The 20,180-nt window shown below is 40.2% G+C and overlaps 1 protein-coding gene across 3 annotated transcripts in view; it reads right to left on the reverse strand.

The window, feature by feature from the left end:
• The window catches only part of WDR7 (WD repeat domain 7), a 357,763-nt gene extending 344,515 nt beyond the window's left edge, over window positions 1-13,248 (reverse strand). For all 3 annotated transcript variants that reach the window (XM_039230510.1, XM_039230509.1, XM_039230511.1), the window contains exon 1: window positions 13,042-13,248. The gene's annotated coding sequence lies outside the window, so the exon portion shown is untranslated. The remainder of the gene's footprint in view (window positions 1-13,041) is intronic.
• Window positions 13,249-20,180: the final 6,932 nt, after the last annotated feature.

A 20,180-nucleotide genomic window follows, 5' to 3' on the forward strand; every position in this document is an offset into this window, starting at 1 on the left:
AGAAATGAGGCAAAGGGGAAACAGACGACCAATCTGGTGTCTGAGAAATTATAACTCAGAAAATATTTCATCAAATGGCACCAGAGAATTCAACAGAAAGCGGTCCACAGGAACAGCAAGAATGCGATCACCCTTCGCCTGTATCAGTAAACCAAGTCATTGCAAAAGTTGATGAAAATTGGTCTACCTCCTGTTGCTTTGCTTGTTTTTTACATTTTAAGCAGTTGTAAAAGAAAGGCTTTTATAGTTGACCAAAAAATAAATGAATAAACAAACAAACTGGCTTCCTAATTTAGAAATGGAGAGAATATAGCTCATTTGCCATCTAACAGTTTTTATTTTGACGGATATTCAGATCCACTGGCAACTTTCTCAAAATCACATGGCAAACTCAGCTCACAGGCATATACAGACCTCCTGATTCCTGACAAAATACTCTTCACTATTCTATAGTGTCTTCACTTACCACAAACTTCCATATACCAGAAAATGTCATTCTCCAGTCAACCTGGTTAATCCATGTGTTTTATTAAATCACGTTACTCAAAAGTAAGTAGAACTGTAGTATTTATGGGCAAAACGATACAATGTTGGGGCTCAGTGGCACATGGAGGAGGGAGGAATCAAATGTCCCAGCCAAAGGGACATGCTTTCCCCAAGCTCTTATCCCTTTCCCCTGGGACAGCTCATATTCAATGACTGATCGACTCAGGGATATAAAAACCAGGTCCCCTCATATGCATTCAGGACAGCCCTAAAGGGTCATTCTATCTTCAGAGTTCCCCTCACTAGCCCCCCTCCTGGGGGGGGGTGGTCAACTGAGATTCCATTGAGACTCATCACAACTTCTCCTTTTGGCAAAATCCACTTCCTGTGGATGTTGATAGCCAGAGCACTCCCTGATAAACCCGAGTGCTAATCTCCATCTCAGAGTTTGCTCACCAGGGAACCCAGCCTATAAAAAGTAAGTGTTGAAGCTCTTTTTAGTACAAGACGGTTCATTACATTACTCTGTTTGCATTTAAATTTCCACTAATTTTTAAAATTTTTTTCCCAATATTTACTTACTTTTGAGAGAGGGAGAGAAAGACAGAGGTCAAGCAGGGGAGAGGGAGGGGGAGAGGCAGGGGCAGAGAGAGAGGGAGACATGGAATCCAAAACAGGCTCCAGGCTGTGAGCTCTCAGCACAGAGGCGGATGCAGGGCTTGAACTCATAAACTATGAGATCACGACCTGAGCCAAACGAAGTCAGACACTTAAACAACTAAGCCACCCAGGTGCTCCAAATTTTCTCTAATTTTTAAAGAGTAGATAGAAAATAATTTAACGTCCATCAATCAGATTATGATAGAGCCTTAATTACAATGGAACACTGCAGTGTGAGATAAGAAATAATCTCCAAAATATTTAGTGGGAGAAAACGATACAACGCACTGTTTAAAATACACTCCCATTCTGAGCTTTAAAAGGAGGATATAGGGGTGCCTAGGTGGCTCAGTTGGTTAAGCGGCCGACTTCGGCTGAGGTCATGATCTCACAGATCGTGGGTTCGAGCCCTGCACCAGGCTCTGTGCTGACAGCTAACTCAGAGCCTGGAGCCTGTTTCAGATTCTGTGACTCCCTCTCTCTCTGACCCTCCCCTGCTCATGTGGTCTCTCAGAAATAAATTTAAAAAACATTATAAATATTTTTTTAAATAAAAGGAGGATATATGTATGGGTTTCTATATACATGTACACATGCATACATACATATACATACAACATTCAGAAAAATTTTGTAATGATACCAAACCAAAATCCAACAAACAAAAAACACAATAATGACAACTACCTATGAAGAAGGATATTAAGAAGTAAGAGACTAGATTGAGTGGGAATCCTAATTCTCAACATAAATTCACTGGTCTTAAGGTTCTCCTCCCACCTCTGGATACTTCACTGTATTCCAAAATATAGCTTAATAAATAAAGAAATAAAATGGCCCTGACTCACCAGGTTCTTTTGTTTTAATGATATACACGTGCTTACATGGAGCTTCCAAAAAATGGTTAACAAGAATCTATCTGTAGCGTACGGTCTTTCAAATGCTAGTTCTTCTTTGCTGTGACCGCTCTGTCCCCAAACCCATGAGTCACTACTTCTGCTAACATATTTTCAGTACGTGTTCTATACACGGGCACATAACACTTATAGCTTTGTGTATAATTTATTCAGAAATTTGTTGTTCCACTGCAATCTGTGTTCCTCAAGGGTAAAACCCAATCATCTATGTAAACCCACCACCTTTATTTAATCATTACCAAGCAAACTGCATTCTGCTGGGATCTGCAGTGGCTCACCAACACCAAGAATGGCTACTGACTTCTACTACTGGTCAATATGTATTTATTGAGTGAATAAACAGAATAACAATAACTAGCATTTACTAAGCTCTGTTTGCCAAGCAAGAGAAGAAATGATCTCTTTTTTGCTAAATCTAACTCCTGGACTCCTTCAAGAATCTACTCCTTTAGTTATCCTCTACCTGTCTACCATTTTAATGTCCACTAAATCAGCCTTTGTCCTTCTAACATGTTCATCTGTCATCTTCATCCAAAACACCTTCCCTTGTTACTGGCTCCCGGTTGTAAATCTAGTTCTCTGTCATTCTAATTACAATCAACATTTTGAAACCTGTGGTCTTTGACTCCCTGTTTCCCTTTCCTTACTACAGAAGGTCTCAGGTATTCAAGTTTCCCACAGATAGGATCTAAGGACTCCAGATCTCCTTACATGAAGAGATCAACATTTCTCTGACACTCGAGGGCAGAACTCTCCAGAACTAACAGAGAGAAGCAATGCCTTGGAGGGACATGAGACAAGAGAGGCCGCCTTGACATTACTGTACTGTTGACACATATTCTTTCTATTCTTTCTAAATCCAACCATCTTATTCAGTCATTAAGGTCTTATGAAGCTGCTAGTTTGACATGGCCGATCACTTGCTAATCGTCAACCCTCTCTCTCTGGTGTCTGGTTCAGTTCTCTCCCAATTATCCTCTTCCTATTTTTTCAGCTTTCTTCTGCCTACATATATGAAGGCCTAGAAAGCCCAAGAAGAATTCAAAGGACAAGGGAAGATCTTATATCCCTGTTTTTCATTGCATTTGGACTATTTGATTGCTCTTCTAATAAAAACCTTAGGATGAAATTTACTTTTCCCCTTATGATCCTCCCCAGCTTTTTATTACGAAAAATTTCAAATGTACAAAAGGTTCCAAAAAGAGTATAAAAATCACTCAACAAATAATATTGTATCATATATCCTTTGTCAATATTTGTGTATATATGTATCTACATACATATACAACATACTGTTTTTGGCTAAACCATTTGAAAATAACCTACACACATTATGACAATTCACCACTAAATAATTTAAAATATTCAGCTTAAAAATAAAGACCTTTCTCCTTCATAAACACAATCCCTTTATCACAATCACCATTATCAACACCACAATAATTCTACAATAATAGCATCTACAATCCAGTCTATATTCAAATTGCTTCAGCTGTCAAATGTTTTTAGTAACTTCTTTTAAACCAGTAAACATTCAAGTTGTATGCACTGCATTTGGGTGTTCTATCTCTTTAGTCTTTAGTTCTACAACAGCCCCAACTTCCTTTTTTTCATACTAATTTTAAAAAAATGAAGTCAATTGCTTGTAAAATGTTCCACATTTCAGATGCGTGATTTTTTTATGATGTCATTTACCTTGTTTCTCTATCTCCTATTTCCCCATAAACTGGAATTTGGACCCAAAGTCATCATTAGACTCAAGTAAAACATTTTTGGCAAGAATACTTCAGAGGTGATAGTGTATACACTTCTCAGTACATCACCACAGGAGGTGTGTAACATCACATTGTCCTACACCATTTGATTAAGGTACTGACTACCAGATTATTCCCACTATAACTATTTTTTCCTCCTTTAAAACTATCAATAACCTATGCAGTGATGTTATGATAAGACCATCATGTTCTGTTATATCCCATATAACACTGATATCCCATGTGATTTCTAAAAGCTATAAAACAGGATAATATGTGAAAAATCGAGTACGAGATCAATGTTAATTTCTCTACATTACTTTTTAAACCTTCAGGGGCGCCTGGGTGGCTCAGTGAGTTAAGTGTCTGACTTCGGTTCAGGTCATGAGCTCACTGTTGGTGAGTTCCAGCCCCGTGTCGGGCTCTGACCTGACAGCTCAGAGACTGGAGCCTGCTTTAGATTCTGTGTCTCCCTCTCTCTCTGCCCCTCTCCCCCCTCAAAAATAAATCTAAACTCTGAAACGTGAAAGTACGGTGTATTTCCATCCCAGGAACACGGGCATTTTCATAGGCAAGTCACTATGACCTCAGTCTGTACTGCCTGTGTGCCAGGGAGGCTCCCTGAGACTTACAGACAACAACAAACTCAAATCCTCTCTCATGAGAATGGGCACACATGACAGCCTGTGCTACCCACCTTCTGACGGGGATCATGGGAAACAAGGACTATACTCTATAGTTCAACCTAACTTGCCATGATTGCAATCAAAGAAAAAAGGAGAGTCTGTAAAGGTTTATTCAGATTCTCATAAAATATTCCTACATCATTTGTCAGAAGAGTGTGTCCAAGTCAACTTCACAAGATGATGTGATGAAAAAAGTCATCATTAAGACTGTGAATTTTCAGGGCGCCTGGGTAGCTTAGTTGGTTAAGCGTCCGACTTTCGCTTAGGTCATGACCTCGCAGTTCATGGGTTCGAGCCCCGCATCGGGCTCTGTGCTGACTGCCAGCTCAGAGCCTGGAGCCTGTTTCAGATTCTGTATCTCCCTCTCTCTCTGACCCTCCCCTACTCACGCTGTCTCTCTCTCTCTCTCTCTCTCCTAGAAATAAATAAAACATTTAAAAAAAAAAAGACTATGAATTTTCTTTGTGCTGTGCTTTTGATACCAACTTATTAAAGACCCGGAAAAAAACGAATCAGATCCTACTCTTTACTATAAAGCAGTAAGAGAGCTCAGCCATAAAATGTACTAGGAAATAACTGAGCTGCTTACTCTGAACGAAAGGTTTCTGGAATTCAACAGTTGTGAACAACACAACCTTCTGAACACTCAGCTTGTCACTGGATGGACAACATTATACTTTATTATTTGAGTGGCAAGAAATCTATTTCCAATGAACTTGGTACTGAAGGACTGCTTTTTTAAAGGGAGTTCCAAGATTCTGTTTCAAAAGGACATGTGCAACGAGCAGATGGCAACAGGAGACTACACTTCTTTCGTATTGCAGAACAGCCCTGAGCACATGAGAATCAGGTTTGAAGAACTGCAGAGCTATCTGGTCAAAAATAAATCACAATTTTTTAAATGATTCATAGATTTCGAGGCATGAGTCATTTTCTAAATCTCTCCAGCTGCCATCGGGGTGTCAGGATTCAACTTATGCTCTATCACCAACCTGCCTCAGTTTCAAGAGTTATGATTAAGCTAAAAGCAAACTAAGCCCGTCAAGCCCCTACATTTTAGGGAACAGGGACCCCATTTGGTAGAACCAACTTCAACCCACCCACCTCTAATCTCACCTGCATTTCCAGTTATTCCTACTTCTTTCCCTCATGTTGCCATCAAAAACTAAATTGAGATTGAAATTTTTCACTGCTCATAAATTAAACAGCCCGGAAGTAGAAACAAACATGCTTTCCCAAACTGGAAGTTGAATTGCCACATTATCCTGGGGATTGGTAAAGTATGCTGAGTAAATACGATGATTTGATGGTCATACTAGCAAGGGACTACCCTAGCTCCTCCATTTACTAACTACAACCCTTAAGAAAATATGTAACCTTTCTCCAAGTCAGAATGCCCCCATTTGTAACATTACCCTTTTCCTTATAAACCACAGAAAAGTGTTTTACCTGTCACAAAACTGCTCTGACAAGGTCACCAATGACCTCTCCATTACTAAATCCAATGTCAAGTCCTAATCCTCATCTTTCTTGACCTACTAGCAGCATCTGGCATAGTTTGTACTTCCTCGTCCTTGAAACACTTCTCTTGGCCTCCAGGTCTTCACACTTTCCTGATTTCTCTCTAGCTTTAGTCTCCACTTTCCCTCATGTTGGACCTTTAAATGTTGGCATTCCAAGAGCTTAGTCCTTGGACTTCTTTTCTGGCAACACTCCTTATTTTCCTTCCTCTCTCCTTCAATGATCTCAGCAAGCCTCATGGCTTAAATACCAACTGCACACTGGCAATTGGCAATTGCCAATTTATAGCTTGAGGCTGTCTTCTGTCTCCACACTCAATACGCAGCTTCCTACTCAACATCTCCCTCTGGATAGCTAATTAGCTTCTCAAACACGACCTGTTCAAAAGTGAGTCCCCGGGTCTTCCTGCCCAAACCTGCGCCTCCCACAATCTTCACCATCTCTGTTGACAGCAACTCCATTTTTACAGCTCTACAGGCCAAAATCCTGGAATCATCTTGGAGTCTATCCCCACATGCATTCCATACCCCCGCCATGAGAAAGAAAACACTACTGGCGGTACCTTCAAAGTACTCTATCCAGAGCCCTCAGGCTCCTCTCACCTTCACCACAACCTCGCCCTTCCAAATCACGGGCATCTTCCACCAGAAATAACACAACAGCCTTTCAACTGATCTCCCCGTTTCCACCCTTGGCCCCGACCCCCGGCAATCTCAACAGAGCATTGCAGAATGACACTTTTTTTTTTTTTAATCACATCATATCACAAATCTGCTCAGAATTCTTCCCACGACTTCTGGTCTCACTCAGAGTAAAAGCCAAATTATACAGCTGCCCATCCTACATGAATGAGGCTGCTGTTCTCTCCCACACGTTCTCTTCTCCATCCACTCTGACTCTTGGTTGTCTTTAATCCACCAGGCAGGGTCTTATCTCAGAATAGTGTCTCCCCGATAGGTCTTCATGGCACACCCCTCTTCCCCTTCAGGTCTCTTTGTCAGCAAGGCCTTTCCCAACCAACATAAATTACAAAATCTACCACCCTAACAGTATTTTATTTTATTTCTCCAGAGCACTTACAGTCCTTTAACACACCACCATCTTTATTTCTCTTCTGGCTCTCCCACTATAGCGTAAGCTCCACGAAGGTGATGATTTATATTTATTTTGTTGTCTCCTGTTTGTCTAGTGCCCAGAATTTCTGCCGCATAACACGCACCCAAATACTTGCTGAATAAATGGACAAAGTAATGAAGAAAGTATGTTTACTTTGGTTTAAAGAAAAAAGTTGTAACCATCAGCAAATTAAAATACATCTTGACTTTGCATGCTCTAGATTTCACAGAAGAGTTGCTTCTCAATTAATTTTTCTACAATGATGCCAACAATGAATACGAGTCTCCCTAATCAAGTTCCTGCTGCCATACTGTGTTACCCCAGCTGCAGGTCATTCCTTTTATTCTACCTGTGACACATACACAACCAGACATGTCGTAGGACCCGCGCAGCTAATTAGCTGACATGGTTTAATCACCACCACACTCACGAAGGCCTGTTAATGAGTCACAAAACTGTTTCTTAACCTAAGTAAAGTGATATTTTATTAGTGTGAAATTTTCACTACCCCTAATGGTGGCTTTTGTTTGTTTATATTTAAAATGTTTAGAAAAAGGAAGCGCTCTTAAGGAAGGTAGCCAAATAAATAACTTGAATGCGAGAACAGAAGGTAACTGGAGCACTCCATCAATCTGTTATCACTGACATATATGAACTACCAACATTCAGAAAGAAATACGTATGTGCAAAAGGATAGTAGAATACCTTCCGTGAGCTTGAAAGGTCGTAAATTACAAAACTGCCAAGCTGAATGGGAGACAGTGGTTAAAAAGCCATGTATTTCCAGTAATATTCTATTCTAAAAGAGCCTACAGAATAAGGGTTGGCACTTGAGAAATTTTCTCTGCCCTAAACTGACTACTGCCCTAACTTTTTATTATTCCATCATTTTCTGACTCCCATTAGCCCAAGAAACTATCAGCCAAAACTAAACAAAACAAAACCTACATGTTCATTAAACATCACCAATACATTTTGGAAAAGATGTCTAATTTTATGTGAAGTGTTTAATATGTCATGAATATAGCGTATAAACTAATAGGAAATAAATAACATCTCCACTTGGTCAAGGACTTTCTGAATGCAGTCATGATGTAGGAGTTTTTCCAACAAAATTTTTTGTGGTCTCCCCAGCAAAGTAGTTTTAAGTAATAAGATACATATCAAGGCAAATGAACCACAAGCACAGAGTTCAAATTCTAAGTTGACATTATAATCATATATCTGTAAGCAGAGACATAAAGTATCCTTATTTATAACAGGATTTCACTGGGCCATAGGAAAACTCTCAGTTGGTTCTGCCTATGATCAACAGCATGCACACAGCTAAGATGATGAAATCTACAGAGAGTGCAGCAATGAAGGGGATAAAATGGGAACAGAACCTACAAACCTCACTAACCCCATACTTTAATCATCTGTCCCAACAAGCAAATGAGTGTCACAGAGAAATGCAACTGATAAACCAAAAATAAAAGTACTAACTAGTTCCAGGCCTAACCCTACAAATACCAAAATTATTTCAAAATTTATACCATGGATTTTGATCTCTTAATAGAACACAATGAAGATAAAATCAATATATGGAATGAGCAGCATTTTCTTTTATCAGCAATAATCTACTTTAAAACTGTATCTATTCACAGTATTTCTTAAAAGGACAAAAAAAAATTCTGCTCAGTCATAAATGGAAGACCATTCAATGCTCTTGAATAAGATAACCTAATATTATAAAGATGCCAATTCTCCCCCAAATAAGTCTATATATTAAATGCATCCTAGTTGTGCTGTTTTTAGAAACTCAAGCTCTAAAATACATGGAAAAGAGTAAAAATCCACAAATAGCTAAATGAGCTTTGAAAATGGACAAAGAATGGAGAACTTGCCCTACTAGATACTTAAATTAACATCACTATTTGGAAGAGGAAAATTAAGACCACAATGAGTTATCACTACACATCTAAACAGCTAAAATAAAAATACAGTGATAATACACAAATGCTGGCAAGGCTGCAAAGAAACTCAATCTCTCCTACATGGCTTGTGGGAATGTTAAATGGTGTAGCCACCCTGGAAAACAGTTTGGCAGTTTCTTTACAAACTAAAGCTACACTTACCATACCACCCAGCTATCACATTCCAAGGCATTTATCCCAGAAAACATGAAACTTTATATCCAAGCACGCATACACAAAAATGTACAAAAATGGTTTATAGCAGCTAGCTGTATTTGTAATAGCCCAAAACTGGGAACAGCCCCAAAGATCCAGGGTTAAACAAATTGCAGTACATATATACCATGGAATGCTACTCAAATTATGCAACAATTTGGATGAATCTCAAAAATTACCTCATGCAACAATTTGGATGAATCTCAATCTCAAAAAGCTTTATGTTGTGTAATTCCATTTATATGGCACTCCTGTACTGATAAAATTATAGAGATGGAAAATCGATTAGTGACCAGGGGTAAGGGATTGAAGGAGGGATCGATGTGACTAAAAAGATATAGCAGGAAGGGATCTTCATGATAATGGACTCTGTCTCTATCTTGATCGCAGTGACAGTTACAGGTATCTACACAAGGGATCAAATGGCATAGAACGACTTTCAGGCACTGTACCAGTGTCAATTTCTGGATTTTGCTATTGTACAGTAGTTGGATACAATGTAACCATTGAGGGGAATTGAGTGAAGTTACATAAAATGTAACCATTGGGAGAAATCAGACCTCTTTGCACTATTTTTGCAACTACCCGTGATCTATAGTTATTTCAAAACAAGGCTAAAAGAATATGGGAAGAATTATTCATGTAGGGAAAGAAAAATAGTACAAAGCACTGTGTGAAAACCATATGGTATTAAAGCAAGAGGAAATAAATAAACCAAGGGAACAGAATAGAGTGTTCAGAGTATGCAAGAGAACTCGATCTATGGTAAGTGTAGCATCCCTTATGTAAGGGGAAAAGAGAGAATGCTTCTAGGAAAACTGGCACACGACATGGAAAATAAACTGGATCTCTTCCTTGTGACATATTGAAAAAGAAAAAAAGACGGGATGCACTAAACTTATACATTTCAAGGAAAACTATAAAGTTAGTGGAACATAAGAATAACTTTATGGCATATAATTTAGGGAAAGACTTCTCAAAACCCCCAAAGCACAAACCATAGAGCAATTTTTAAAAATTTGATTACATCAAAATTGAAGCTTTCTGTTCAATGAAACGCATCATGAAAAATGTCACAGACAAATGATAGGATACAAACAGGTATAAAGACCAGTATCTAGGAAATACAAGGAATTTCTGCAGATCAATAAGAAAAGGAATAAAACCTCAACGTAAAAATGAGAAAGAGATGAACAATTTTACAAGAGGGAAAACCAAAAAGATAAAATGCACATGAAGAAATGCTCAACTCCTTAGTAATAATGAAATGGAACTTAAAATGAGATTTTTACTTTGCATCAATAGTGTGGAAAAAGTAGGACATGGGATAACACTAAGCACCTGGGAAGGTCTAAGGACACAGACAGGCTCAAGAATGGCCTGCAGGAGAACAGCCCACTGCGGTTTGTTCTGGAATACAATCTAGCAGTCCTTTGATAAAACATGAGCGCACTATGATCCGGAAATCACGTTACTGGATACGTATCTCAAAGAAAGCATCATAAGGGCGCCTGGGTGGCTCAGGCAGTTGAGAATCCGACTCTTGGTTTTGGCTCAGGTCACCAACCTAGTATCATGGGATTAAGCCCGTATCAGGCTCCATGCTGAGCCTGGAGCCTATTTAAGATTCTCTCCCTCTACTTCTCTTCCCTGCTCTCTCTCTCTCTCTCTCTAAAAAATAAAAATAAAATAATGAAATAAGAAATAAGAAAAAAGAAAGCATCATAGAGTCTATTATAGCACTGTCTATAGTAGCAGGAAAATAAAGGTAAAATGGGTATCCACAAATGGGAGAGTAGATATATAACCGGTAGTAGATATATTCTCTGAAATAGTCTGCAGCAGATGCAATGGACAGTGACACATCTTTAAAACGTGGTAGGAGGAAGAAAAATTTTCAATATACTGTATTATACAGCATATATGATGTATAACATATAACATATAACATGATATCCCTAAAAATTAAAAATATACGGGCACCCAAACCAACATATATTTAATAACACCCACAAACAGAAGGATACGTATCACACATGTTAAAATGGCTTCCTAGGGGTCGATGAGCAAGAAAATGGAATGGGAATCGCAAATAAAAGACAATGACTGGGAAAAAGAACAAACTAGCAGACACACCTTGAACAGCCAATGATGATCACTGAATTGAGAAAGATTAATCCAATCCCCTGCACCTGAGGTCCAAAACAAACTTTAAGGACTCATACCTAACAGAGCACCCTACTAAAGCTCAATGTCATCCCACCCTCCTCATGACAAAGGCATTAAAACTAGGTCACTACTCTTTAAGTTTTTAATGTTAAGCCTGTTACACGGATAAACCACTCCACTTACTTTGCTTCAAAACAGAACTTGTATCCAAGATGAAAATAAAAGGAAACTGTAAGATACAAGGCGCTCTACTCGAATTTTAAGTTCCCACAATGATACTCAAATAAAGCAATGCCCAGTCCTTTTGATTTACCTAATTATCAAGATCTTTTAAAGTTCAGCTACATACAGGTGGGAATAAGAAAAAATAAAGTGTATAGTCTAGTTTTTGTAGAGCTTTGGACTGTTTTCAAAATAGTGACAGACATTTAAACAAATGAATGCCTCCATAATAATTAATCTCGCTGAAATTAATAAGGCATTTACTATCTATTTATGTTGCCCTTAGTTTGAAAAAACTAAGACCTGTTATTTTCCATGAAACCAAGGCAGTTTTCGATTCTTTGTAACTTAAGGTATTTCGGTACATTACTTTTACTTTTAAACTGCCTTCCACCTCCATTGTCACAAGTAGCTTATAAAGCAAGAAAATTTGTGTGTTACACCAAAATTTCAAAAAGTCAATCAATTTCTATTAGACAACATGCGATTCTTGCCATCTTATCCATTAAGTCCTAAGCAATAAGCATCTGAAAGTGTCACAACCTGCCTTTTTTGGCTTATGGCAAATGTTGCTATGAAAGCAGGCTGTATCTCTCAATGAATCCTAAAATCAGCAGCATCAACATTGCCAATGCGGCCTATGATGCAACTGTACCTGACATAATTTCAAACTAAAAGAACGATCAAATTCTGCCTAGCACCTCAGAAACTGACAAAGCAAGTGAGTCAAAACATAAAACGAAAGTTTTGGATCAAAGGCAGTGTTGACTCCAAACATACAGAACGCTGGGACCCAAAAGTAAGTGGTAGTAGAGGGTATCCTTAGACCAAGTCCTACGGCAAAGCAGGGCGAGCAGGTGGCACCTCAAGAATGAAACTGTAACAGACGTCAGTACCTTAGGCAAGAAAAACTAGAGAGGAGGTCCAGTAGGTAAGGAAAGGCCGTGCTTACCCCCAAACAAGGGCATTATCCGAAAGCACCGTCAATAATCACCCACCCATAATCACAAACCACCTCACTCCGTTTAGATTGCCGTGCGGGCAGGGAGGTCCCATCTCAAGACCAAAGCCAGTGTCACCAAAAGCAAAAGTCATACACCAGGTCAAGGAGCCCCCAAAGACCCCTAGCAGAACCCTCGCTCCAGGCAAATGCGCCTAGCTAGGGGCCTGAACCTGCAGGCTGGGCAAAACAGAACTTCCATCAGCAGCGCTCCAACAGCTGGCGCCGCCCACGTTCAGATCGGGCTGTGACCCTTGACCCCCGGCCGCCGACCTCCACTTTGCGGGCACATCCCACGCTACGGCTCCCCTCCCTGGGGTGGCTGGAAAGCCCCCTTACCTGTCACGGCTTCATCTCATGCCGCGATGTGGTCTGTCCCACCGCCCGCGGGCGCCCCAGCAAAGGTGGACAAGGCGAGAACGTTCTGTGGGGAGGACGTGGGGTACTCAAATCAGGGTAGGCAAACCTTTGGGACCGCAACCGGAGCCCAGCCGGCGTCTCCCCACCGAGGCTGCAAGGTGCCGTTGCCGCCGCTGCCGCCGCCGCCGCTGCAGTAAATCAGCTGACACCCAACTGCCGTGACTTTCGCTGCAACTGTCGCAAAGATGAGGGGGAGGGAAATGATCATCATTTCCATACTTGCCTGGCCCAGGAAGAGCCGGAGAAGCGGGCCCCGTTACCATGGAGACCGAACGGCTGCTAAGGCTGTCGACTGTGGGCAAAGACTGCACGATCGCCATTTTGGTCGTGGGAAGTCTGGTCTAGGCTCTCATCTCGCCTCGCATGTCCAGGCTGGGAGGACCAAGATGGAGGCAAGAATGAAATGGCAAGTCTAGGTGTTCCCAGGATGTTGCAAGTTTACTCTTCTGCCCGCGAGACTCCGTCCAGAAACTTAGACAGTGTTAGCTCTGGAACTTGTTTACTGTTTCCTTCTGACCTCGAATTTAGCTGTTGCCCACGACGCAGAAGGCCAGAGGAGGAACTCTGCCTTTCGACCGGGGGAAGTCTGACCTTGTGCAACATTCCTGTAGTGGAGAGGGAATGAATGTACCCTCCGTGTGTGGGCGGTAGAGCCTGGTGGAGCGTGAGATCCGCATTCACAGAGGCTTGTATTGGGATCCCGGGTGCTCCACTGAGCACTGTTCGTGTCATCTGGGGCATGATGCTGCTTCTCTTTTTTCTCCTCGATGTCCCCGTATAAAAAATAGGCATAATCTCATGGGCGTCCAGGAGGTTAAACGAGCTCAATAAATATTAATTATTTATTGTGCTTGCCTCTCTTCCTCCCAAATATTTGTTGAATGCATGAATAGTAGCCAAGGAAAAAACTGGTGCAATGCTGGTGGCCCATGGTCAATTATGTTAAAAAGATAGAGAAGCTAATTCATTCCATAGCTTTGTTTTTCCTTCATAATCTCACTAAAGGATTTATAGGGCAAGAATTCTATTGCAGTCCTCACAAGTAAAATGTGTGTAGGAATCACCTGGGGAGCTTGTCAACATGAAGTTTCAGATTCAGGAAGTCTGATCTGAAGTGAGTCTCTGAGATCCTCCATTTCTACCGAGCTCCCAGGTAACATCCTTTGCTGCTGGTCCTTGGACTGAACCTTGAACAGCAAAATCCTATTGGGATGGGTCTGAAGCAGGGGATTAGAGGATTAGAACAGGGCAGAAACAACTCCCTGAGACAGGATCATTTCCTTGCTGATATATCAAAAGAGAACTAGGGGTTGTTTTGGTCAAAAGGCTTCCTATCAATTTATAATTCCTGCAAATGACAAACTTCTCCCTTTCTTTCCAGTTTAGACAGCCCCCCCTCCCTGGAACACATCGCAGACCCATCAGTGTTCTGGGGGGTATACCCCCTTTTCCTTCACTAGGCTGTTTAGCATTCTTTAGGTCTAGCGTGTTGTTTCCTATATGCTGTTTATTTGTATAGACCAGCTCTGCTGCCACTCTGAAAAAAACTAAATTATAATGTTGACCAGGGAAGTCAATAGAACACTTGAAAATCAGCAATTCTGAAATTGTCTTATACCACAAATTGGGATTCTACAATTTTCCTCAACTTTTGACTAACTGCCTTACAATCACATAGGTGCAAGGGAAGAGCAGGGAAATGATGTTAAACAGAAGAAATTAATTCCTTGGATATCTGGTTCCATATACTCACTCCCTCTGTTGTGATGATGAATACATTTAAACTGTTAAATTCATAATCCCCTTTACAATTTATAAGAACTATTTGGAAATAAAGGAAGCACAGAGTGGTTACCACAGGACGAGCTTAGACTTCATTAAAGCTAGTTTGGTTTGTAAAGGAAATCTATAAAACATCTCTCCTAGATAAAGCTTTTATTCAACAAATATTAATTAAACTTACTATGTTTCAAATACTTTCCTAGGAATACAAAGGTTAATAGGAATATTAGTGAGAAGCTTTCAGACTACTAACACTCTGGCCCCTCTCTACCAAATTTACAAAATGTATTGCCAAAGTCTCTATGTAAGTACATGTGTGCAATCCCCTGAGCCACAGAACTAAAATAAAGATTCAAACATTAATGATTAAAATTCTTCTGGTTCAGAAAAATTCACACATTTTTATATGCACATTTGTACGTTTCACATGTGTGACCTTCCTGAAAGTTAAGATTTTTACCTTCAGTAAGCTGATCCTGAGTATATTTTTTGAATAAATTATTAATTCCTGTCATTCTGGAGGAATTATACAAAAATCTTAAAAGATTTACAGAAGCAAAAAATGCAGTTCAACATATATTTATTGAACCTTAACCAGAAGCAAAGCCACAAAAGCAAGAGTTTGACAGGTTCGGTTCTATAGAGGGAAATAGGCTCTGCTTCTCCCCAAGGCTCACAAACAAGGAATTCTCTAAACATTGGAAAGTGTTTGGGCAGCTGCAAAGAATGGAAAATCTGCTCCCACACAAGATGTAAGGCTAGAATACAGCACAGTATGAGAAATAAAGAGTACAAAAGGAGTGGTGGTGAAGAGATGAGTTACTTCTAGGTTGAGGTGAGGAAGGATAATCACATTAGACTGCATGGAGGTCTACAAAAACAGATAGGATTTAGAAAAGGAAGCACTGGGAACAGAAAACAACTTCGTTGCTAGTTTTGAAGTGAAAACACAACTGTGTGCATACATATATCATATATGAAAAGTAAAACAGTGTGAGTATGGGTATATATAACATATATGAAATACAAACCATGAATATATAGAAACGCATATATAATAAACAGAAAGTTAAATTGGAAGTGAAGTACAGGGGACATCAAGTAGATGTAAAGGGAAACTGTAGTATTAAGGCTTAGCTATTTCTGCCCTGTGAGGGACTCCTTCAATGGGTCATCTTGCCCTGGAATTCTCTCATATGTTGATACAGTCTTTCTCAGATTCAGCCTAAACTCAGTAATAAAAAATGACATGGTAAAAATAGAATAAGGTCAGATAAGGAGAGGCCTTGAATGTCCTTACAGGCTTTTGGGGTTTTATTCCAAAGGAAATGAAAAGGTACTGAAGATCTTTGATGGATACATAGAGTGGTGTTTTTCCTAACAACACTACATTTGCTGTTATTGCTGTATAACAAATTTCCATGAATTTAGTGGCTTCAAACGATGCACATTTATTGTCTCAGAATTTCCATGGGAAAGGAGTTCAGGCACAGCTTAAGTGGGTCTTCTGCTGGTGATCACACAAGGCTACAATTGATAGGTTTGCCAGACCGCAATCTCATCTGGAGGCTCAACTCGGGAAGAATTTAAATCTGATTCATGTCCTCGTAGATAAATGACTAAGGACACTCAGGTCCTACAGGCCACCTACAGTTCTGTGCCACCTGAGACTTACCAAAGGCCTTTCACTGCACGGCAGCTTACCTCTTCAAAGCCAGCAAAGAGAAGCTCTCTCTAGTGTGTGCAAGAAAGATGGAGTTACATAGCTATAGACATAGATAAATCTGTAGATAGTGAGTGACAGCCCATCACTGTTGCCATATTCTCCTGATTAGAAGCAAGTTGGAGGTTTTACGTGTGTCCAAGAAGAGATGATTATACAGAGTGTGGCTCACTGGGCGGTTATTGTACGATCTGCTGGCCACAAAAATCAGCTGGCAGCAATGTACCATTGCTGGGAAAGACAGAGAGCTACAAAGACAAATGAGAAGCTGTCATCATTGTTGTTTTAGCCAAAAATGTATGGTTGTTACCAGAACAGAAACATAAATGGAACCCATGGGGTAAGGGTCAAAAATTTCCATGTGCCATGTTTTAAAGTTACGGGCTTGAAAAAGAAACTAACTTAAGTATTACTCTGTCTTTAGAATTTGGTAGTAATTACCCTATAACATACCAATATTTCCTGGACTTCCTAAGTTCCAAGCGAGTTCTCCAAAAGGCAAGGAGATTTGTTCCTCCGTTTTATAAATTTCTATCTAGTGATCTAACAGTGGCTTCATTATTATTGTCATTTCTGGGTTGTTTTATGTGTGCTGTTATTTTTTTTCCTCTAGATTATAAATCTGTGGTTTGGTGTTACCCACAGGACCTAATACTTTGTTAATTCTGTCCTTTCCTTAGTGGACCCATTCACCTAAAAGTCATGTCCTGGTTGGGGGCTTCATGTTAGTACTGGAGGTCTTCACACTTTATCATGTTGCAGCAGAATAGTAAGTTTTTTTTTAATGTTTACATATTTATTTTTGAGGGAGTAAGGGAAAGCCAGAGACACAGGGAGACAGAGAATCTGAAGCAGGATCTGCACTGTCAGCAGATCCTGACATGGGGCTTGAACTCATGAACCATGAGATCATGACCTGATCTGAAGTCATATGCCTAACTGACTGAGCCACCCAGGCGCCCTGAGTAAGTGTTCTTTGAATGGTTTTGTGTGATTCTAACTCTTTTAGGCTCCCCTTTGCACTTTCTTACGTGACACAAAAGTCAGCTGGTGAGACTTGTCTTTTTTTCCTGTCTCATGACTTCTGCCAAATCAAATGATTTCTTCTAAGTAACAGGATGTCTTTTTCTAGAAATATCTCTATTGGCTCCATACTTAACACCTTCTAGGAAAAAGTGAAGGTGTTAAGGTTGGGGGTGCTTGAGCTCCTCACAAATAAGGGTTTGGAGGCCCCTTACCAAGCTACCAAGAGCAGCAAGAGGAAACTAGGATAGTAAAGATGGCGGTGATGACTTGTCACGTCCTGCAGCAACAAGGGCTGTAGTCTGTCCTACTAACCTCTCTCTTCTTTTTCCTGTCAGGATAGGAGGACCGCCAGAGCCCTGGAAGAGTTGTTGCCCAAAACCTGTGCGAAAAAGAGGATCCATGTGTCGCAAAGAGTGGACCGTGGAAGACACAAAGATGCAATGCCCAGATTCTCCTTCCGGGAAAGTCCACTTCCCAGCTCCATGGAGAGAGTTTGCTTCCTGCGCCCGCTGTTAGCTTCTTCAACGTCTCCTCATCTTTTCACCTGGGGTTACCTATTCTTGGGGCCACCTTGGCAAATATCTGAGCACAGCAAGTCAGTCCAGAGCACACTCTTCCTGGGGAGTCCCCAGTCAATGATTAGCAAGATGGTGGGCCCTCCTTCTCACTCTACCACCTTCTTCTTCCTCTTCTTCTACTTCCACTACTGCTACATCTCCTGTTGCTGCTGCTGTTGAAATTTTCTGTCCATTTGAATTGTTTCCAATAAAAATTCACATGAAAAAGAAATAAAGTTGTAACTAAAAAAAGGGGTAAGAGACAGATATCAGACACTGCAATGTATATACCTTTTTGTTGATACTGACTCAAGTAAGCCACAAAATAAATTAGGACAAAATGGGGAATTTTAACAATGAGTGGGATATTCGATGATATTAAGGAAGCATTGTTAACATTTTAGGGGTGATAATGGTATTTTGGTAATGATTTTTAATTAGTTTTTTTTAAATGTTTATTTATTGTTGATAGAGAGAGCACACACGAGAGCAAGGGAGGGGCAGAGAGAGAGAGAGGGAGACAGAGGATCCAAAGCAGGCTCTGTGCTGACAGCAGAGAACACGATGTGGGGCTTGAACACAAAAACCATGAGATCATGACCTGAGCTGAAATTGGATGCTTAACCTACTGAGCCACCCCGGTGCCCCACTTACTATTTATTAAAGGAATCCTTATCTTCTAGAAAGGTAGGCTAAAATACTACAGATGAAATTATATGATGCCTGGCATTTGCTCCCCAATAATCTGGGTGGAGGGGGGGCAGTGGCTAAGAGTTAGTACTTTAACTTAATTTCTATTTTAATAAGATAGTACTTTCTTTTACGTGTCTTAAACATAAATTGCCACGGTGGAAAGCATCATTTATTCAGCACCCAGTGGCATTGGGCACTGTGCTGAGCTGGCCATGCAGGTAGTGCAAAGACCAGGTTCTGTGGTCAGATTGCTCACAACCCAGCAGGAAGACAACTACATCTATCATAAGTGCGATGCAATGTGATACTTTTGGTACTTTTTACCAGTTGGGACTGATCCACCTACCTTCCTTCCAATTCTAGTATTCTGAACGTTGGTGGGAAATATTGTGTAAATAACCCTTTCCTTAATGTAGAGAAGCTACTAACATACGTTTTATTTTCATTGAATGTCTTCAGTGCGTGGCCCTCAGTGGTACTGAGAGTATGCACATATTGCCACTTAGGAGTGGACTGATTGATGAGGATGTGTATGTTCGGTATATGTGTTTGCTCAAGGGCATGCCTGAGAAAGGGCTTTGGACACAGCAAAAGGCTTTAGCGGAGGACATTTCTTCCCTACTCGTATACTCTAGCCAGACGATATCTACTATACTACCCCAAGCCAAAGAAGAACTCTCCTTATGAGTGACTAAGTGAACACATAGTTATGTGTAGCCATGTGTAGTTTTGCAGTTTCAAAAAGTTAATTCTAATCCCCAACACATTCTTTAAAACAATAAAAATATGGATTTTTATTCACAGGCTGAAGTGATAGAAATATTTGTCTGTCTAGCCTTCTTAATAGCACCTCTAGGCACTTTAATGACTTCTGAACCTCAGATATAAATTTCAGGATAAAAAACTATTTCCCATTTCCGGGAAACACCCATAACTGACTCAGAATTGCCGGCACCTTTTTCAGGAGGAGATTTATGACAGTGATAGGTCACTTTGTGAGTTCCTAGAAAACTCATTCCTCCAAGACACTAACTAGTATCCAAAACTAAGGAATATAGTGATGGTGGGACAAATGTCTGGGGACTTGACAGTATTACTTAAAGAAGCATTCGATATCCAAGGGGAAATCATACTCTTTTGACTGAAAGACACTGCGCCACCTAGGGACAGCCATGGGAAATGGTATTCAATTTTCAGTTTCAATAGTCAACACCTAGAAAGAGTTTAGAAATTATGAAGAAGGATGTCCTTTCTATTTAATATTTATATTACATAAA

This window comes from Hyaena hyaena, unplaced genomic scaffold (genome assembly GCF_003009895.1).
Source record: "Hyaena hyaena isolate Hyena2069 unplaced genomic scaffold, ASM300989v1 scaffold_47, whole genome shotgun sequence".
NCBI classification, from domain to species: Eukaryota; Metazoa; Chordata; class Mammalia; order Carnivora; family Hyaenidae; genus Hyaena; species Hyaena hyaena.